The following is a 21,530-nucleotide window of genomic DNA, read 5'->3' as shown; positions in this document are numbered from 1 at the left end:
GGACGTGTGCAGAACGCACTTACAACTTTATACATGTAACAGTCTTTGCAGCATGGACGATTACGCATTACCGTTCACATCTATATGTTCCATAGTCGTAATTCAAACGTGACTGCATTCACGTTTGCCAGTTACTGTGACCACTACACGTTAGCTGTTCGGTGTCATTAATATGCATACCCATGGTACTTAAGTACATTTACATATCCCCCCCCGCACTCACGCACGTCACAGGCATCCATTCTCCTGCTGGGAAAGGTGCGGTACTGCATGTTAAACATTCCTTATTCCCCCTCGCTCATGGCCCAGGATGCATGTCGTGACCGCAGGGATGTTCAGATGACAGGTGCTTATATCCCCTACGCATACAGGCCTTCGATTGTCAGGGTGTTGCTGTGGTGCTTTGGGTTTGGTCTTGTCCGCCCAGTGTACGGAACTGCCCTGACCGTGTACGAATGTTAGATGAGTCACATGGGCACGTTTTGTCCGTGTCTATGGTACCATGTCACCCCAATTATTCATAACCGTGTGCGCCGATTGGCCGGTGTACCCGTTGTAGATCTTGTTATACTAATTGCACATGGTCTGGTCAAACGGACCTATTTCCATTACTAACCCTCGGTATGTATGACCTGTGTCGCAATATTACATGGGTTTACCATTGCGTGCCGGCTTTCACTGAGCCACAGACATGTCCGTTGCTTGGTTTGGGCCGGTTCCGCTGTGCTACACACATTTAACATGGCGGAACAGGTTGAACAGCTCAGCCACGGGGACATCGGGTTCTCCGTCGCTGTTTAGTATTGAATCGCTATGTGGAGTTTGTTTCACAAAGCGAGACAATGTCGACATTGGTAACGGACATCTCGCGCAGTACATCCGCACCGCCGCGGGTGACGTATGTCTGCGTTTGGGCGGCGGACAGGCATTATGCTGTGCCATTATGTCTGGGAATATATGGTTTCTTGCCATAGATGATATGCCATACTAGCAATGACCCGCGTCTGGGTGTGGGTACTGCTGTATTACCCACGGGAAGAGTGGCCTTAGGTTAAGTGGTGCCCTAGGCAGAAGTTGCCACCGCAACATCACCCGCTACCCCCCTCCTGGTCTACCTACACCAAACAAAGTCTGGAAAGGTGCCCCGAGTAGAGCAACGCCCTAGATGGCTGCCTACTTGGCCTATGCCTAAGGCCGGCTATGTGTGTGGTCCCTCGGGCATCGGACTCGGGAACACGCCACGTCTGCCGTGGGTATGTCCAGCATTACCCACATCCAGCCGTGGTGTATTGCCATGATGTTCCATGTGTACAGTGGTGCCGGTTACCATACATATGCCTTTCTCAAACGCCGATTTCACACTTCTGAACACTACTGTGGTCTCCTTTAAGGCCCCTGAGCCAGTGGTGAACATCACTCAAACCGCTGAATCACGTACATATGCCTTCCACCAGCACCTACAGGACTGCATGGATCAGGCAATCCCATACAAAACTGAGACTCTTTGTACCACAGACAAGCATGCAGTCTGGTGGACCCCAGCCATGAACAAGCTCTACAACGACAGGAGGTAGATACTACAAGTTAAAGCGGAATACTTGTAAGGTAACACACCCTTGCTCATTATATGTGAAGAACTACAAGCTGTCATGAAATCATCCAGAGGAAATTCAACAGAGAAATTAACAAGGACTCAACAGACATTCATAAGTCCTTCTTTAGCTATGTTGGACACCTGGGAGGACACTCCCAGATATGCTCAAACTGGGTTCACAATGATGTGAAGATGACTGAACCTACACACATTGCCAGCATACTGGCTGACATGTTCAGTGCTAACATTTCCTCCTCCCCCACATGGAGAGTTATCTATACCTGAGACTTGTAGATCCTGGAACATCTGTAACGCACAGGTGGGAAATGCTGTCTCCAAGGCAGTCAACACAGCATCCATGGGACCAGATGGTGTCCCAGCTGTGTACTCCATGAACTCTATGGGGAATTAAACCCACACTTAGGACAGCTGTTTAATCTTAGCCTCACCTCAGGATACGCAGTAGTAGCACAAGGCGACTGTAGTCACACTTCACATAGATGGTGCCTCCACTGACCCTGGTTATTACCATCCCATTAGCTTGACAAGCCTTATCTGCAAAGCCATGGAGAGGGATCATAATGGAACTCATAGATAAAGACATAGGGGACTCGCATACTTTGGATACAACCCAGTTTAGCTTGGTCAAAGTCAGATCATGCCTTTTACACGTGTTTGACTTTGTAGGATCAGTCACCAAGGCCATTGATGAGGGTAAAGCAGTCCATACAGCCTACCTCAACCTGGCAAAGGCCTTCGACACAATACCCCCCTCAGGTATCAGTGATAAACCCGTCATCTTGAACGTATATCCATACATCGCCATATGGGTTGCAAACTGGCTAAGTCACAGAACACACATGGTCATAGTTGCTGGCGCCATGTCATACTCACAGCCAGTCACAAGCGGTGTCCCATGGGGCTCAGTCCTGGGTCCACTATTTTTCAGCATCTACGTTTCCAAAGTACAAGCAAACACAGGGGGGTTATGGGTGACAATGTTTGCAGATGACTGCAAACTGGGTGCCATAGTCAGACACACATCTGACACAGATATCCTTCAGGAGTGCCTCACAGATGTGGATAAGTGGTGCCAGAGACATGGCCTACAGCTAAATGCCAGGAAATGCATAGGCATACCCTTCGGGAAGAACAAGGTTACCCCTAGCTACCATATAGGTGGCAATCCACTGAGCACAGAGGGAGTTACCAGGGATCTGGGGACCCGGGTTGTTGTTAACCGTTCGTTAGACACACACGTTGCTAACGTAGTTAGGTAGACCTTCCACATTGCCCACATCATCATGAAGGGATTCACATCTAGATCAGGGAGGTCATTGTCCCCTTGTACTCATCACTCATTAGACCTATGATTGGGTCCGTTCAGAATGTATCTGACCCGACACCTGCAGCAGCTGGAAAGGCACCAACAGTTCATCGACAAACAGATGCAGGGTCTCAGGAATATGTGTTATACTGACCAACTGAAAGAATTCCAGATGTATACAGTTGCATACCACTTGCCCAGAGGTGACCTGTGCCTGGCATACAAGGCCATGTCGAACCCTGATCTGATGAGTATGCTTCACCTAAAGAAGTTAGATCCTCAGAACCACAAGGGCAGGTGACGTACACCTTGACACTGTCATTAATAGAACGTGTTGGTGGGACAGATTCATCACCCAGACACTCACTATGCTGTGGAACAACATCCCAGTACATGTGAGGGCAGGCACCTCGCTGGCCTTGTGTTAGTATTTTGACATGGATGTCTGAATGGATTTATTTAAGTAACCTTCTAAATGAATACTTACATTACCACATTGTGAATCTTTACATTTCGTTGGTCTATTTTACATTAGTCATAATCATACGGTTTATCTGTGTATATTATGGTTCATTTATATTACTAGGTGTCTGCAGTTCTTTTAATATATTGGCACAATCCGTAGAACATATATATGTAGCTTACACAGTCAGACATTTGGAAAACATTATGTTGGTTCATCTTTCATATATATACATATATTTCTATTTCTCTATGAAGAATGTACCTTCAAGCAATGTCTGATGTCCTCACTGTGTGGAATCTGTAACCCAAGTAAAGTTTGTTTGCTTGTTTGCCTTTAAGGCATGTAATTAATACCTAGCACATCTAATTTACTGACCAATTAAGGGTTTTACATGTAGTAGGTTGGACTGCATTGTATGTATTCTGAATAAGTCTGCTTATGAAGCAGACGAAAAGAGCTTCAATAAACTATGGTGACTGCATTTAATTCCTGGTGTGCTCTGAGTGGTCACTGACGGTGTCTACAGTACCTCGTCTTTGCTTTGGACTTCATCGGCTGGTTGTCTGTGTTTGTTGTATGGGGAATGTCAAGTGTAGTCCCTATGTGTATTACTTGTGTAATGCCTTACTACGGCAGTGTAATTCCACCGGGTTTGCAGTTATGGGTGCCATCTTAGTCATACGCTTGTCCATCCATGTGAATTGCCTACTGGACACTGGTATACGGCTGTACACATTTCACACCTGCATTTTGCAGTCTCCGGTAGATGGTTTGCATTATTAGCGGAGAGTAAGGCAGGTGCTACGCACACATCCCTCCCACGGGGCGGGACAAAGGATTGCCTGCGAAACAACACCGAGGCCAGATTCTACATACCCAGACTCCCTTGACTGCAACAGTCGACAGTACCCATTACACATCCTTCATGTGTGCGGGACTGTGATGTGGATGCAGTTCTATGGACCCGGCACCCTGGGTATTTCTGTGCATGTGTGCTGCATTTCATGGACAGCTATCATCAACATTGAACACGCTTGTGGTGCATATGTGTACCTGTGACGTGGTGACGACAATGAGATCACGTGAGTAATGCAGGAAGCTAGCAGGCATTCCATGAATGGAATTTTTGGGTCCTACAATGGACACCGATGTGCATATGTCAAGTTAGATGTTGCTGGACTGTGTCCACCTGCCCAGTGCTTTTCACTGCTGGTGTATGTTCCCCAATCGCGGATGTCTGTTTCACTACCCATTCTACATGGTGCTACATAACCAGGTGATTTAGTACTGTGAACAAATGACATACATCCAAAGATGCTGGTTAGCAACTGCTTCATATAAACCTCAGACATCCCAATGGGACATATCCGTCACCGTATTTCCAATATAACACCACCGGAACATGTTGATTACCTATGTTTTCATTTAACCATGTTGTCTTCATAGGTGGGAATGCCATAGTTTACATATCCTACTTGACGTTGTGTGTGTGCCATTAGTATGTGTTCCACAGGTCGCACATCTGTTCTGCTGTATGGTAGCGGGTGCTCCTCATTCTGTTGCTGGCAGATTGAGTGCTGTGTATGCCGGTGTTGGCACGACGGTCCGGCTTTGTATGTGGAATGTCAACTGTAGTCCCTATGTGTATTTCCTGTGTTATGCCTTACCGCGGCTGTGTAATTTACCCGGGTTTGCAGTTGTGGGTGCCATCTTGGCCATACGGTTGTCCATCCATGACAATTGCCTACTGGACACTAGTATAGGGCTGTACACATTTCACACCTGCATTTAGCATTCTCCTGTGGATGGTTTGCATTATTAGCGGAGAGTAAGGCAGGTGCTACGCACACATCCCTCCCACGGGGCGGGACAAAGGATTGCCTGTGAAACAACACCGAGCCCAGAGTCTACATACCCAGAATCCCTTGACTGCAACAATCGACAGTACCCATTACACATCCTTCATGTGTGCGGGACTGTGATGTGGACGCAGTTCTATGGACCCAGTACCCTGGGTATTTCTGTGCATCTGTGCTGCATTACATGGACAGCTATCAGCAACATTAAACACACTTGCGGTGCATATGTGTACCTGTGACGACAATGAGTTCAGGTACGCATTGAAATAAGACATCATTCTGTTCTTTCCACAATTTTTGGGTCCTACAATGGACACCACTGTGCATATGTAAAGTGTAGAGCTTGTCGGACTGTGTCCTTGTGAGCAGTGGGTTTCACTGATGCTGTGTGTTCAGCAATCGCGGATGTCTGCTTGACTACCCATACTGTGTAGTGCTACAGGAACCATGTCTTCCGACACCAGAACCCAATGGTGTACATCCAATGTTGCAGGTTAACAACCACTTTCATACCCAGGGGTCACGATTGGGAGGTATTGCCACTTTATTATCGGAACAACACCTCCAGACTGTGTACATCACGGGAACTTTAGGCCAGTCTTACCCGCCATTTGCAATTGTAATTAGCACACACGTGTCAATACATGTATGATAAGACATATTATCATGCAGAAGTTAATCTATGTTATTTGGACATTGGCTTCTGCTATTGGCATCCGTTGCTGTGAGTGTTGCCAGTTACCATACACATTGCTTGCTCAGAGGCAGACTACACAATTCTGCACACTACTGTGGTCTCCTTTAAGGACCCTGAGCCAGTGGTCGACAGTACTGCAGCCACTGCATCAATCACATTTGCCATCTACCAGTACCTACAGGACTGCATGAACCAGGCATTGACTTACCCAACTGTGGTTCATTGTACCAATGCCAAGCATCCAGTGTGGTGTACCCCAGCCATACACAGGATGTACAACACGAGGAGGTGGCTACTACAAGGTGGAGCAGGCACCTTGTGAGGTATGACACCCTTGGTCATCATATGTGTAGAGTTACACACTGTCGTGCCATGGTCCAGGGCACATTCCACAGATATACCTACATGGACCTGGCTGACAATCATACCACCTTCAGTTGCTATGCTCAACACCTGGGAGGTCACTCCCACATATGCTCTGACTGGGTTCACAAAGAGGTGGAGTTTACTCAACATACACACATTGCCAACAAACAGGCTGACAAGTCCAGTAAGGACATCTCCACACCCTCCGCCACACATGAGGAGATGTCTGTACCAGCGGTTTGTGGTCACCAAATGTTCTGTGACACACAGGTGGGACATGCTCTCTCCAGGGTAGTGGACATAGCATCCATGAGACCAGCTGGTGACCCCACTGTGTACTCCACTATCTCATTGAGGTATTAGACCCACAGTTAGGACAGCTATTTCTTTGTAGCCTCACCTCAGGTAAGGTACCCAGGTTGTGTCGCATGGCAACTGTAGTCCCACGTCACAGGGCCAATGCCTCCACTGAGCCTGGTTATTACTGTCCCATTACCATGAGGAGACCTATCTGCAAAGACATGGGGAGGGATCATACTGCGGCTCGTATATGACTGCATAGGGGACATACATACTTTGCATCCAACACGGTTTGTCTTGTTCAGGGGCGGTTCATGCCTTTAAAGCATGGGTGACATTTTTGGGACAGTCACCGAGGCCATTGATGGGAGTGTTGCAGTCCATACAGCCTACCTTGACCTGGCAAAGGCCTTCATCACATTACCCCCCTCAGGTATCGTTGATAAACCCATTGGCTGGGATGTGAACATGTACATCACAGAATGTGTTGGAAACTGTCTATGTGACACAACCCACACGGTCATAGTTGCTGGCAGCGTGTCAGACCTACTGCCTGTCGCAAGTGGTGTCCCATGGGGCCCTTCCGTGGGTCCACTCCTGTCATACATCTACATTTCCACGGTACAGGCACACACAGGGGTTTTGTGGGCAACATTGTTTGTAGATGACTGCAAAACAGGTGCCATAGTGGGACGGACATCTGACACAGATATCCTTGAAGGGGCCTCCCAGATATGCATATCTGCTGTCAGGGACATGTCCCACAGCTAAATGCTAAGTAATGCAACATCATACCTGTGGAGAACTACTAGGTCACCCCTGTCCAGCATATAGGTGGCTGTCCACTCAGCACAGGGTGATTACCAGGGATCAGGGGACAGAGTTTGCCAGTCACCATTCATTCAACACACACGTTGCTATCGTGGTTGTGTGGGACTTCTACATTGCCCACCTGTTTGTGCAGGGATTCACATCTACATCAGGCTAGGTCATTGTCTCCTTGTACCCATTACGTGTTACACCTATGATTTACTACATTGCCCCATTCAGACTGTATCTGACCATACACCTACAGCAGCTGGGAAGCCCTCATAGGTTAATTGTTGTACAGATGCAGGATGACATCATTTTGTGTAATGCTGCCCCACTTGTAGGACCCCTGCCACATTACGTCACATACCTGCTGTTTAGTGTTGACCTGTGCCTGACATACAAGGCCATGTCAACCCATATGTCATGTGTATGCTTCACCTACTGTATCTGCATCCCTCAGAACCACTAGGGCAGGTGACATTTACCTTGTCACGGTCATTAATGGGATGTGTTGAGTGACACATATATCACCCAGACACTCATAATGCTGTGGATCTACATCACAGTACATGTGAGACAGAGATCCTTCCTAGCCTTGTTCAAGGGTGTGTTGTCCATTGGATGGAGAATTGCAGGTATAGGCCAGGGATTACATCATTATCCCTGCTTGACGGAGGTACAGCACTATCATGGGTATTTTATCTGAAGCACAGAAGGTTGGCAAAGTCATCCTAACTATGGTGTAGTGTTATGGCTGAACCTGGGACGATGGCCTACCCTGTACCTATGGACGATGAACCTATATTCATAGTTTGTCACATTTACAATTGTCTATCCCCTATACTCTTTCTCCAGTGTATATTTCTGTGGCACATGATTGTCCTCTGTATTACATGCAGGTATGCTGTGTACAGTGCACATACGTCACAGTTGATGACAGTGTATCTGTGTCCCTAACACTGTGATACCGAGGACTACCACACATCCTTCACAACATTACATGCATATGTCCATTCTATTCTTCTTTGGCCTATGGGGGTGTTAAGGCAAACATTACACAAGTCCCTGTTTGTGCATGCTTCATGTTGGTGTTTGACCAGGCTCCGTTGCAGTCGTGTGTTGGACAGTAGTGTTTCTGTGTGTTTGCCATGTGTTTTATTGCCGGTACATCTGTGGGAGGTGTGGTTGGCACATGTTCCTCTTTGCAGGGACACCCATCCTGGGGTTTGTGTCATGCATCTGCACTTGGCACGTGCCATATGTCCTGTACTATTCCCACAGTCGTGTATGCCTTCATGCACTACTACTGCGTGTTACTGGCTGTTTGTATGTGGTACACATGGACATTGTGATGGTTGGCTTGACCTATTCCCATGCTAGACCGTACACATCTGTCAATTAAGTTGTTTAAATCAAACTGTAACACTCATTCGTATTTTCAAACTGACAGTCAATAACACAGGAAGCTGAGATTAATAACGTTTTACTACTGTGCAGCAGGAGGCAAAGAACTATGCAGTAAATGTTTAGACATTTGTTTTACTCTATACATGTTACAGCTGTATGAGCATTGGGTATACTATCATCTTTTGCACACATTAATGATGTGGTCAGTCACAAGGCATTTACATCGCTAGAGTCCACAACGTTGTATTCCTACAACAGTGCTCAGGTAATGCTTATTAAATGTTTTCCCATGAGAATAACACAGCCTTGCAAGGCACCTTGTCAATTACAGTGTCCTTCTGTGATTGTAGCTGTTTCAAGGACCCTAGACTGTTCCGATACTGTAGTCGGTTAATTTCTTAATCGTTGCTTTGTCTCTCTGGTAAGGAGTTGTACTGTTATCTTCGATAGAGCTCACAAGGCCATCCTCCTCAGGGAAGGGGTGATGTTATGCATGTACATACATTTATTGTTCTGTAACCCAGCAGATAATTAATGCTGACAGACATAAGCCTGCTGTACTGGTTACTGCCAGGATCAGAATTCCATCACACTACAGCTTAGCTTCACCAATTACATGCAGGCTTAGTTCTACTGCCATATTGTACGGTACAATTCAATGCATTATCTAGTATTTCGAGTCTAAACTGGCACTTCATATGTGTTTCTATATATATTTTTGAACAACATCCATCCGGCCATATGCATGTTGTTCCGTCCTTTACCTTGACCATGTGTATTTGGCCGTCCGGCAACGCTACTCTCCACATGTGATGTTCCACCTTCCCTTCTTTGCCTGTAGCACCCTGTTAGGAAGTCCTGTTTGGTGGGCACGTGTTCCGCTATATGTGATCGACTTCACTGCATAGCTAATCATCGATGCGGTGGTTCAACAACCCGACTTGTCCACATGTGTACAGTTATGTGCACCGTGTCGTATGCAAACCTATATGGTTTCGACGGGTACATACCACATGCAGGATGTACACATTCTGCAGACACATTCACATGCAGCCATTTACATATCTGTACCTGAGGTGGGTTGGTGACATGTGGGTAATGATTTGCCAGCGTGGCATTGCCTAACACAAACATCTTACCACATTTCATGTATGCACATTGTGTTTGTGTGTATATCTGCACACGGATGCTAGCGGTTAGGTGCACAGGTGTACATGGGTGGGACTGACATGTACAATGAGGCTATTGTGTATTACATCTGAATGCATGGGTTCTGCTTCTGGATATTACACTTCAACATACACCATCCAGTGTATGCGACAGAGACGTTGCTGGGTGTGGGATATGTTGCTATGCACATGTTTGCCTGTGTTTAAGGTATCTTGATTCCTTACTGTTGTTATGTCAACACAGCTACCCGGATATGTACTCTCACTACTGCTTGTGACCATTATGGTTGGCACCTTTTCCAATGCCCATAGTGGGGCATGTTATGTGGAAACTTCGGAATTTGCAGGACTACACATACCCACGGCAAGTGCAGTTGACAGAACTTCACTTGTTTGCCATACTATAAGCTTATTCTGTAAGCATTTAGGTTCCTTATTCATTTTCTTCTGCCATGTATGTGTTTCATATACAAATGTATTATGTTTTATACTACTATTACATGTATATTGTGGGAATATTTTTGGCAGGGGATCTGAGGTCATTTTCCATTTTTCTGATTGTTGCAGGGACACAACTGTCCAATCAGGGACTGTCCATGGCACATTGGGACAGCTGGTAACCCTGGTGACCATGCCCATGTCGCTACTGGGGTTGCCACCTTTTCCAGTTTCCAAGCTGGGATATTTCCGGGACTCACATCTGACTTTACAGGCCGACACATACACACGGTCACTATATAGCATAGGACTTCACTTGTTTGCCTAAATAAAAGCTTATTGTTGTGGCAGTTTGCTTGCTTATTCTGTTTCTTGTGACATTTAGGTATTTCAGTTACAGAAATAACCAATTCATGCTACCATTACATTACATACGGGATATCATTATGTCCTACAATCTTAGCACATTTGCCATTTTAATACGTTTTTTCGGGACACAACTGCCCATAGAGAGACTGCCCCACCCAGAGTGGAATAGGTGGTGACCTTAGTCGCTGCTCCTATGTCGGTGCGCTGACATGCTGCTGTACACCTTCTCTGAGTGTAACCACTGACGGTGCATTGTGGGACAAACGCGGTCTTATGCATATCCTTTGCTCCTTGGATGGGTACACTTAAGCCTTCGTGGCTTGTATTTGCTTCTCCGTTTATTTGGGACGGGTACTATGTTGCATGCTCTACGTGCGTTTCATTTTGCATGGGACCTGGCTGCTGCCATTACTATTATGGGCGGACCGTGGCTGTCAGCACATTAGGTTGCTCACCTCATGCCGGCTTAGACACGCCTCCAGACGCATCCTACCTGGGCTCGCTCACGTACACTACACACGTGTCTGTGGTTGCGGTGCACTCTCATTAATATGCATATGGCGCTACTGCGCCGGCTATTCACTGCACCGCCGGCGCAGACCTTACGCCGGCCTTGTGCCAAGCTTCATGAATCCCGGGGTCTATTTATATTTTAAAATATGATACTATGTTCCCTAAAGGGTTAAATGCAGAAATTAATTGGAGATGTTTAATGAACTGAATAATTGTTTTATTGATTAATTGATGTAGGTATATAGGCAGGTGGATTGTTTTGAAATGTTATACTCCTTGAAGGCTGATTTGGCCGACATGTCAAAGAAATAAAAGAATTGTGGGATTTTTCGCCTGGTGGTCTTTTTATCTGTTTTTGGTGCTTCGTTTTACTTGTGATATATCGTAAGTCTTCCAAGTGCCCTGCTACATCACTCCTCCCAAATCTTTCCCTTTATCGTGCTCTTTTTAGCCTCCCCTCATTTCCCCTTCATCTCTGTGCTGAATTGCATATATATTACTACTTCATTCTGCTGCTCTGTTAGACATGGGTTCATATGAACCATTGCTCATAACTGTACATGCAATTGCAACAGTGTTGATTCTCCATTAATACTTCACTGTATATATATATATATATATATATATATATATATATATATATATATATATATATATATATATATGGTCATACTGTTATTTGAATTTGTATCTTTGGTATTCTTGCATTTATCTTACATATAATTATTATGTTTAGTATTGTTACTGTGTTTGAGCTTTTGCATTTGTATTTTCTGTATGTTGTGTATTTTTTGTATATAATTATTATGTTTATTATTATTACTGTGTCAGAACTTTCACGTTTCTATTTTCTGTATTTTTGTATATAATTATCATGCTTAGTATTGTTACTGTCTTGGAGCTTTTCTCCCCGGGCCTCCACTGAAAACGGGCTCCTGTCCTGGATGGACATTACCCGATTAAGAAATGTAATAAATAAATAATTGTCTAGCTGGTTTGAAACATATTGTTTCATTAAATGTGGCATATGACAGTCATTATACTCTCTAGATGTGAACTTTTAGTGCAACATCTCTCTTCACTAAACTAAGAACAAAAAGAGGGAAGAGGAGTTTAGACCATTCAAGTTCTGGGGGCGGTATAATTCTGTTACTGGAAAGAAAGAGAAAGCTTTTCATAATCATTTGTAAGTAAGTGATACTTCATGTCAGTGTCTACTCTCTGGGGGTGTGTAATGTCATTCTGCATATTAACTACCTTTGATTTATATGTAGCTAGTTTTGTAAAATGTCTGGATCCATTCTGCACTGCCTCATGATTGTACATTTCTCAGAACTTAGTGATGTTTCATTTATTCATATTATGAATATGAAGATGCATATAAATGGCATAATATTCAGGGTCTGCCTGTATGTAATATGAATGTATGAGCATATTCACATACATTTGCATGCATAACATCAAAAATGTGTATTACATGGCAACCAGTGTGTTACTGTAACTACTAGAAAATACATGTTAATAATCTCTAGAAAATGTATATCAATAACTATTATATACTGTATGCTAAACACATATTGCATACTAAGCATTAGTGTCTAGAAATACTTCTGTCACTCGTTTTGCCACCTATGGTCCAAGTAGTACATGAAGAAGATTTATTGTGAATTAGCTCATTTAGGACACACTTCATTCCGTTTGCCAAACACTTGGCAGGTTCATATATTTTTCCAAGAGATATATTTATAAAATGGCACATTTCTTCAAATTCACTAAAGAAAAAGAAAATCAAATGCTTGATATTTTTCTGCATAACCATATATTTGCCTTTTCTGTATTTAATGATTACCACAGAGGTGATTCTATTAAGGAGGGAGGATGCAGGGGGTTATCCCATAAAACACTAAATTAAAGCAAATGCCTACTTGTAATCTTCTAATCACAAATTTCTGCATTCAGTGTTGAAATGTTTTGGGAGATCTTTGAACTTATCCAGCCAATAAACAAAAAATAAATAAACAGAAATTTATTGTACTCTAACCTGCATCTAATGCAGTTAGAAATATGTTTTCTCCCTAACAATAAGAAAAAACACAATTATTAAAACTACATTTTTCACAGATATACCCTCATGACATTCTACTCTGTATAAAATGCTTTGAAGGAAGACAAAACAGCTATTCTAACTAATAAAGTTTTGTCTCAGACATTAATCAGGAAATAAGCCATGTAGTCACACATGACATTTTGATGTGGCAATCTTTGGTTTATGGGTTAAGCAATGAGCTGGTTGTCCTTGTTGTCCATTTCAAGCCTAGTCAGTTTCCCTTTTGGTGCTTGAATTAACATATCCCATTTGGTGTTAGATTGGTTGTGCCCATTTTATGGTTGATAATTATATATTGCCCCTAATGATCCCCTAACTGGGATCATACCATAGCTAATTTGACAAGACTCATGCATGAGATAAAACATTTAGGAGCTGCCTCTGTCCATCTATGCAGGGGGCAGTCCTGGGGGTACATTTTCTATTATCCATTCATAGATCCAAGATGCGCTTGAATATAGACAGGGAAGAACCTATTTTTTACGTTAATGGGGAGTCTGTTCCAGAAGAGTGGTATCCGCTGCAAGATATATTTGTCCGGCCAAACTGTTCTATTGATGTTAGAGAAGAGGTATAGATCCTAGACCGATGTACAGTAGCTCAATCAGTACTGAGTCAAGATGTCTCATTTTCCAGACACAAGTATAGTTTCTGGGCTTTGAGGTGATCCATGTAGGACATATTGTTTTTGCCTTGTATCTTTTAAGTAAAGTATCACTGTGAACATTCCAGTTGTTGCATGTGTCTGGACAGATGCATGCCAAAGGAGGCATTGTACTAATTGATTGGTTTAATGAAGGCTGAGGGAGGAGGGGATAATAACATCTGTTGATTTGGATGCAGTCTTCCTGTTTATAAGCTGTGCAATATGGAATGAGTTTCTTATGACAGTGGACACATGTTGGTCGAAAGATAGGTCTCTGTCCACATAAGTTCCCAAGTCTTGAACAACTGGGTCAACTCTTATGGCTGTATTGTTAATGTGTTAATTCCCCAGGGTAGACGACTTCCCAAAGAATAAGATAATGCATTTTTGGGGTTTTAGTTTCAGTCCATGATTTTGGCACTTATTTGTTTGTGACAGGATGGCTAAGTCATTTGAGGGTCACTGACTGCTCTTAACATTCAGTCATCTGCAGACATAGTCATACACCTTTGGTGTTGGCTTTTATTTCAGAGAAGTAAATGCCAAGCAGGATAGGTCCCAGGACCAAACCCTGGGGGACTCCACTGGTGACTGGTCTCTTTTGTGGAGATAGCTTCTTCCCCTATATCAATATCCTGCATCCTATCTGTGAGCCATTTGCCAATCCAGTGGACAATGTAGAGGCGTAATTCCCTGTTTATTTAGCTTTTCTGCTACACCTGAGTGGCGGGATGTGTCAAAAGCGTTGGCCAAGTTAAGGTCTGTTTTGTGTACCGTTATCCATTGCTTTGGTGACCTTTTCAGAAAAAGTCTACCAGGTTGAGTAAGTATGACCTGCCCTTGATGAATCCAAACCAACAAAGGTACAGTGTTTGGAAGTTCCCTGTGTCCTTACTGATTAGTTCCATGATAACTGTTACCATGGCTTTGTATATGAGGCTGGCCAGATTTATGGGTCTGTAATTGCTTGGGTATGTGGGAGGTCCTCCTTTATGCAGGGAAATAACTGTAGCTGTTCTTCATTCACGTAGTACAAAACCTGTATGGAAGTTGAGGCTGAACAGCATTTTTTTGGGGGAGGTGAGCTAAATTGTGTTACATGCTGTTTAAGATGTATCCAGGGATGTTGTCAGGACCCATCGTTGCTGTATTTTTAGCTTTTGATAGCATTTTTAGGATTTGGCCTTGTGTGGCAGCTAGAGGTGAGTTAGTTTCAGGAATACCTTATGGGATAGATAGAGGTGTGAGAGGGGTACATTTTGGGCTGAATTTATCAGCCATTAAGTTCACTAAATCTTTTATCCTCAATGTAAGTAACATCATTCTGAATCACCTCAGTGCATTGTTGAGATTACAAGCATAACTAAAAAACTTCTTGTGATAGTCTTTAACTTGAGCAGCAGTTTTAGCCTTAAATCTGACTTTGGTGGATTTTGTTAAGCTGAGTTACTTGTTTATTTCCATGACAAGGACTCCAAGTCATTCTGGGAATGACTTTTTTTTTTTTTTGTAATGTAAAGTCTGCAGATATTATGGTTCCACCATGGGGGTTGTTCCTAAGGTTTGCCCTGCACTTGTCCCTGCAGGGTATAGCACCATCTATGCAGCTGTTTATATACTGATATAGTCTGGTGGTATATGTTTCCATATATTCTGTGGAGTTAACTGGGTTTGGTGGAGATTTGAAGTTTGCCAATGTATCACTTAGTAGTTAGTCTTTAACAAATTTCTAAAGGTACCTTGGGTGAAAAGGGCCTCTGGTTTTAATTTTATTTTGAGGGAGACAACTTTAAGATGACCTGAAAAGTGATAAACAGATGTAAGGGATGGTGCAAGATCCCTCTCATATTAGTAAGGATAAGATCCAAGATGCTGTTCCCCCTAGTGAGTACTCTGACTAATTTAGTTCCAGGGTATTTATATTGACAAAGTCCAGGAATCTGTACTTGTGCCCTAATAGTGGTGTAGATTTCCCAGTCTGCAGCTGGATAGTTTGGAGCAGCTAGGAAAATGATACTGGGTTTAATACTGAGTGCTTCTAGTTCCTGTAGAAAGGCATTGTTGCTTTTTGGGTCATAGAAGTTCTGTAACTAGCTAATGTACAGTACGGGACCTTTCTGTTGGCAAACTGGACATGAAAGAGCTCTAGTGCATCATGCTGCTTTACTGGCCTTGATGTGAGTCTCTTCTGGATGAAGATTGAGGCACCTCCACACACCCCCAATTACTGGTCTGAATGCGTGGAAGGCATTACAGCCCTGCACAGTCCCTGTCTTAGACCATCTCTCAATCACTACACAGACATCTACAGCTTTCAGGTTGAGAATGGCTTGTAGGAGGTACAGTATCTTGTTTAGGCTCTTAGCATTGATCTGTATAACATTCATGTCTTCCTTTACCTGATTCATTATATTGATAAGTTTATCATACAGGCATTCCCTTAAAAATACACTATGGGAGACAATGCATTTGCCAATGATCAGAACCTTAGAGGTAACAGATGCAGGCCATACCTGACAAAGCAGCATGGTCTGCCCATCATATCCTCTGAGGCTCACAAATATTGGATGCCCCCTCAAATGGCACCAAAAACTAAGCCAATTATTTTATGCTGATATTGCTGTATCATCCTTGGATAAGGTGGAATAGTGCTGAATGCTATGCTGATGCCTGCTGGTACATTTAGAGTCAAACAGTACCATCATGTCTCTTTTCTTATAGTTCAGGGAGGTGATCCTCAAGTCATTGTCATGTACTGTTGACAGAGTTATATCAGTATTTATGGTTCTAGGACTTCAGTGCACATGTGATCTGATAAATCATGGTACCAGACAAACAACTAACTGTTCTTTCTCAGCCCGGTAAGAGGTGCAGCTGTATGTCTTACAATGGAGTCTATAACTAGAATGCTTGGGTAGATGCCTGACATATAGCACAGTATCCATGACTTTGGGACTCCTTGTGGTATGTGAGGTAGTATGCTTAACTTGTTGAGTGTGTTTTGTGCCTGTGTTCATTTTGGAGGTCTTTGAGGATTAGGTAAATTAATCTGCAGAGCCCCAGCATATGATGGGTTTACATGTCCTGTGACAGCCTTGGAGATGTGTGATGTGTGGTGTACTGCTGATGATTTTAGTGTCTGTGTTTACTGTGTGTAAGATTTTTGCTTCCAAGTACATTATATCTGTACATCTCTCACATGCTGGTTTAGCTGTTTGAGTAATAGATGATTGTCACACAGCATGAGACAATTCTTAACACTGTCTCAAGATACCCATCTCAGTTAAGCTGCTACAGAAGTTGTGGGGAAGTGCTGGCCCATGATTTCAAAAGGAATGACTCAGGGGGACAGGGGTGACTATAAATAGAGTTTATTTTATTTAGGATACTGTTTGAGTGGACTTATTAATAAGGCATAAAGAAATGCCTAGTTATTTGATAAGGATTATTCATTTGTACATGGAGCAGATTGTCTGAGCCTCAGACCTGGATTTCCAAGGTTACATAGATTTTGCAGGTCTATTATAGAAAAAAGCTGTTGTGCAGACACCCCACTATAAAACGAGTCCTGTGGCAGCAGTGTTTTTTTTCCCTTTCCTTTCTGATGAAAAGTTTATTTCCAGCAGTTCAGGGTTGTCTACATTTATCAGTCATGAATAAAAGACCTTTCCACCAAGTCATTCTAAGGGGATCCAGTATCTATCTGCCTTGGACGACATGGTCGACAGACCACGATTCTTTGCCAGAGATGGCCTGCACCTGTCACCCCTGGGATTCTGGATACTGGCTAAGGCTCTTGCCACCCTTATAGTGCCTTTTTAGGCAAGGGTCAAATGACAAATTCACCACCGTAACAGGAACAGGCAAGCAAAAACTGAGTGCAATGCTACTCAATGCTAGAAGTCTAAATCTCAAAATGCACTCCCTCGAGGCACTCCTTAGAATGAAGAACATTGATATCTGTGCAGTGACTAAGACCTGGTTCAAGGCTCCAGAGAGCACCCCTGCATTACCAGGCTATAACTCATACCACACTTTTCGGCCACCTAACCTGGACCGGAACACCAGAGGTGTGTCCATATTCATTAAGGATATCCACACCTCCAGGCTAGTTGCTCAGCATAATGCATCTGAGGTTATCCAAGTGTAACTAACTCTGGGCAAAACTGCAATCCAAATTGTAGCTTGCTACAGATCCCCCACCATGCCCCAGGATTCCCACTCTTCTCTTCTTGATATACTGGAAAATATTAGGGTTCAACCAAACACCCTAATAATGGGCGATTTCAACTACCCCACCTTTAAGTGGGAAAGCTACTAATGTACCAACTTCTTTGTACAACGCTTTCTGGAATTCATAAATTCCAGTGCCCTGAATCAACTTACCCACAACCCCACCGGGGCAACAATATCCTAGACCTAGTCATTACCAACATGAGTGACCGGTGTTCCACACCTGAAGTCAACTCCTTATTGGTCAGATCCCGACCATAAGCTAATCACCCTAGATATCCACATCCCACCCCCACCCCCATTAAGGAAACCACGGTAAAAAAATTTCTCCAAAGCCAACTTCATGCTTCTTAAGACAGAAGTGGTGAACATCATGACACCTATGCAGATGGACAATACAGTTACGACTGCTGAATCCTACACAAATGCACTCTATAAGCACTTACACAAGTGTATGGATTATGCTATCCCAAACAGAACCAAGATACTATCCTCCAAAAATAGGAAGCCAATCTGATGGACCCTACCATAAACAAACTCTACAACAGAAGGAAGAAACTGTTGCAAAAGAGAGTAAAATCCCAAGAGTGGAGGAGCTCTCTGGTCAGCCTCGGTAAGAAGATGAGATCCCTTATAAGATCCTCCAAAGCTAACTATGAAAACAAAATCGCCACTGATTCTAGGGACAACCATAAAGCATTCTATAGCTATGCCAAGAATCTCAATGGCAACACCCAGATCTGCTCTGAGTTACAGCACGACGGCACGAAAATTACAGAACCAATTGACATTGCCAACATCCTGGCAGATAAGTTCAGTACTAACTTTACCCCCCTCTCACCCCCTAAAGGGCCCATATCTATACAGGAAGAATGCAGAGTCCCTGTAATCACAACTACACAGGTAAAAGCTGCACTCTCTAAAGCCAAAAACACAGCATCCATGGGGCCAGACAACATCCCAGGCTGCGTTTTACATGAACTTCAGAACGAACTGGCTACCCACCTAAGCACCATGTTCAGTCATAGCCTCACGTCAGGCTTTGTGTCTACTGAATGGCACACAGCAACAGTTATCCCTCCACAAAGGGGGATCCACCACTGATCCCGGGAACTATCACCTATTAGCCTGACGAATCTGGTCTGTAAGGTCATTGAATGTATCATCATGGAACTCATAAAGACATTTGTAACCTCAAAACTCTGGACCCCACCCAGTTCGGGTTTGTGAAAGGCAGATCATGCCTCCTGAACCTGATCGACTTCTTTGAGGCAGTCACCAAAGCCATAGATGAGAGTAAGGTGGTTCACACAGCCAATCTGGAACTCGCCAAGGCTTTCAACACCATCCTCCATTCTGGAATTATAGCTAAACTCACTAAACTAGGTATAAATCCCTACATCACAAGATGGGTTGCCAACTGGCTCACTGACAGAACCCACACTGTAAAAGTTGCAGACTAAAAATCTGACTTCAAACCATTGACAAGTGGAGTACCACAGGGTTCAGTCCTGGGACTTCTGTTTGGTATCTACTTCTCTGAAGTACAGGCTAACATAGGAGGCCTTTGGCTAATGAAGTTCACAGATGACTGCAAACTAGGAGCCATAGTCAAGTCCCCATATGATGTGGACATCCTCCTGAAGGGCCTCACTGAGACAGATGCCTGGTGTCAGAGCCATGGCCTCAAGCTCAATGCCAAAAAGTGCATTGTCATCCCCTTTGGTAAAAATTCTGTACCCTTGAACTACCACATAGGCAGCAGTCTATTTAATGCCAAATGTGTGGTAAGAGACCTTGGGACCCAGGTGGACAGTAGTCTCTCCTTTGATAATCACATCACCACAGTAGTCAGGAAATCCTTCTGTGTGGCACACCTCATCACAAAATGGTTCTCATCCAGGAAAAAAGAGGTCATTGTTCCCCTCTACTCGACACTCATTAGACCCATTATATAGTACAACGCCCCTTTTGGAATGTACCTCACAAAACATCTGCAGCTGCTGGGAAGGCCACAGAAGTACCTCACAAAAAAGGATTACTGGCCTCAAACAGATGCCCTACACTGACCGTCTCAAAAAAACTCTAGCTTTACTCTGTAGCATATCACCTACTCCGAGGTGATCTCTGCCTAACATATAAAGCAATGTCAAATCCAGAGCTGTTGGACATGCTGCACCTAAAGAAATCCCAGTCCCTCCGAGCTACATGATTTAGGGACCTAAACTTTGTCACGACAATAAACAGGACATGCTGGAGGGATAGATTCCTGTCCCAGAGACTTCCTATACTCTGGAACAAGCTACCCATCTATGTTAAGCAAAGTTCCTCATTAGCACTCTTCAAGAAAAATCTTGATGAGTGGATGGGAAATAGGAAGTACACCCCGGGGATCACTTCTGTGGCTCTGCTCGGCAGGGGCACATGAAAATAACATTCTTGGATGGCATAAGCCAGGGAACCTTGTAGGCTAGGCTTACCTAGGCCCTTGGGCTGATGGGCTAGTAACTACCTATGAACCTATGAAGTATCTTAACAATGTCAAGGAGCAAGATATCCCCAGCTACTTTATTTTAAAATGCTTCACAATTTTTCACTGAAGTTTAACTGATAGTTGAAACAAGCACTGCTTGCTCACAGGTGTGCAACATTGTAACAGACATACTAAGGTTTTATTGACAAGTTCTTTGTTTTCTTAAAGTTTCCTTTACTTTTTATTCATGTTGTTATGATAATTAAAAGTCTAAAAGTAGGACAACTGAAGGGTGTTTTTTTTTTTTTTTATATAAACAACATATGTAGGCCTATGAAGTAAATATACAAGATGTGCAAACTGAATCTGTAAAAATCGTATAGGTTCATAGGTAAGGACTAGGCTATCTGCCCAAGGGCATCTGTAAGCCTAGCCAGAATGTGTTGGCTTTCGCCGCCCCCTTAGATTAGTTCCCTGTGCCTCTGTCCAATAGCGCCATTAGTTCCCTGTGCCTCTGTTCAGCAGAGCCATTGCAGTGATCCCCGGGGTAAATTTTCTGTTTCCCATCCACTCGTCAAGGTTTCTCTTGAAGAGTGTTAGTGAGGGGCTCTGCCTAACGTAGATTAGAATCATGTTCCAAAGCATGGGGAGTCTCTGGGACAGGAATCTATCCCTCCAGCACGTCCTATTTATCATTGTGTTGAGGTTTATATACCTAGAGTGTGTGGCTCTCGGGGATTTGTTTTTTTTTTA

The sequence above is a fragment of the Protopterus annectens genome, chromosome 6.part0 (genome assembly GCF_019279795.1).
Source record: "Protopterus annectens isolate FY-2018-M chromosome 6.part0, PAN1.0, whole genome shotgun sequence".
Classification (NCBI taxonomy): domain Eukaryota; kingdom Metazoa; phylum Chordata; order Ceratodontiformes; family Protopteridae; genus Protopterus; species Protopterus annectens.
This window is presented reverse-complemented; position numbering follows the sequence as displayed.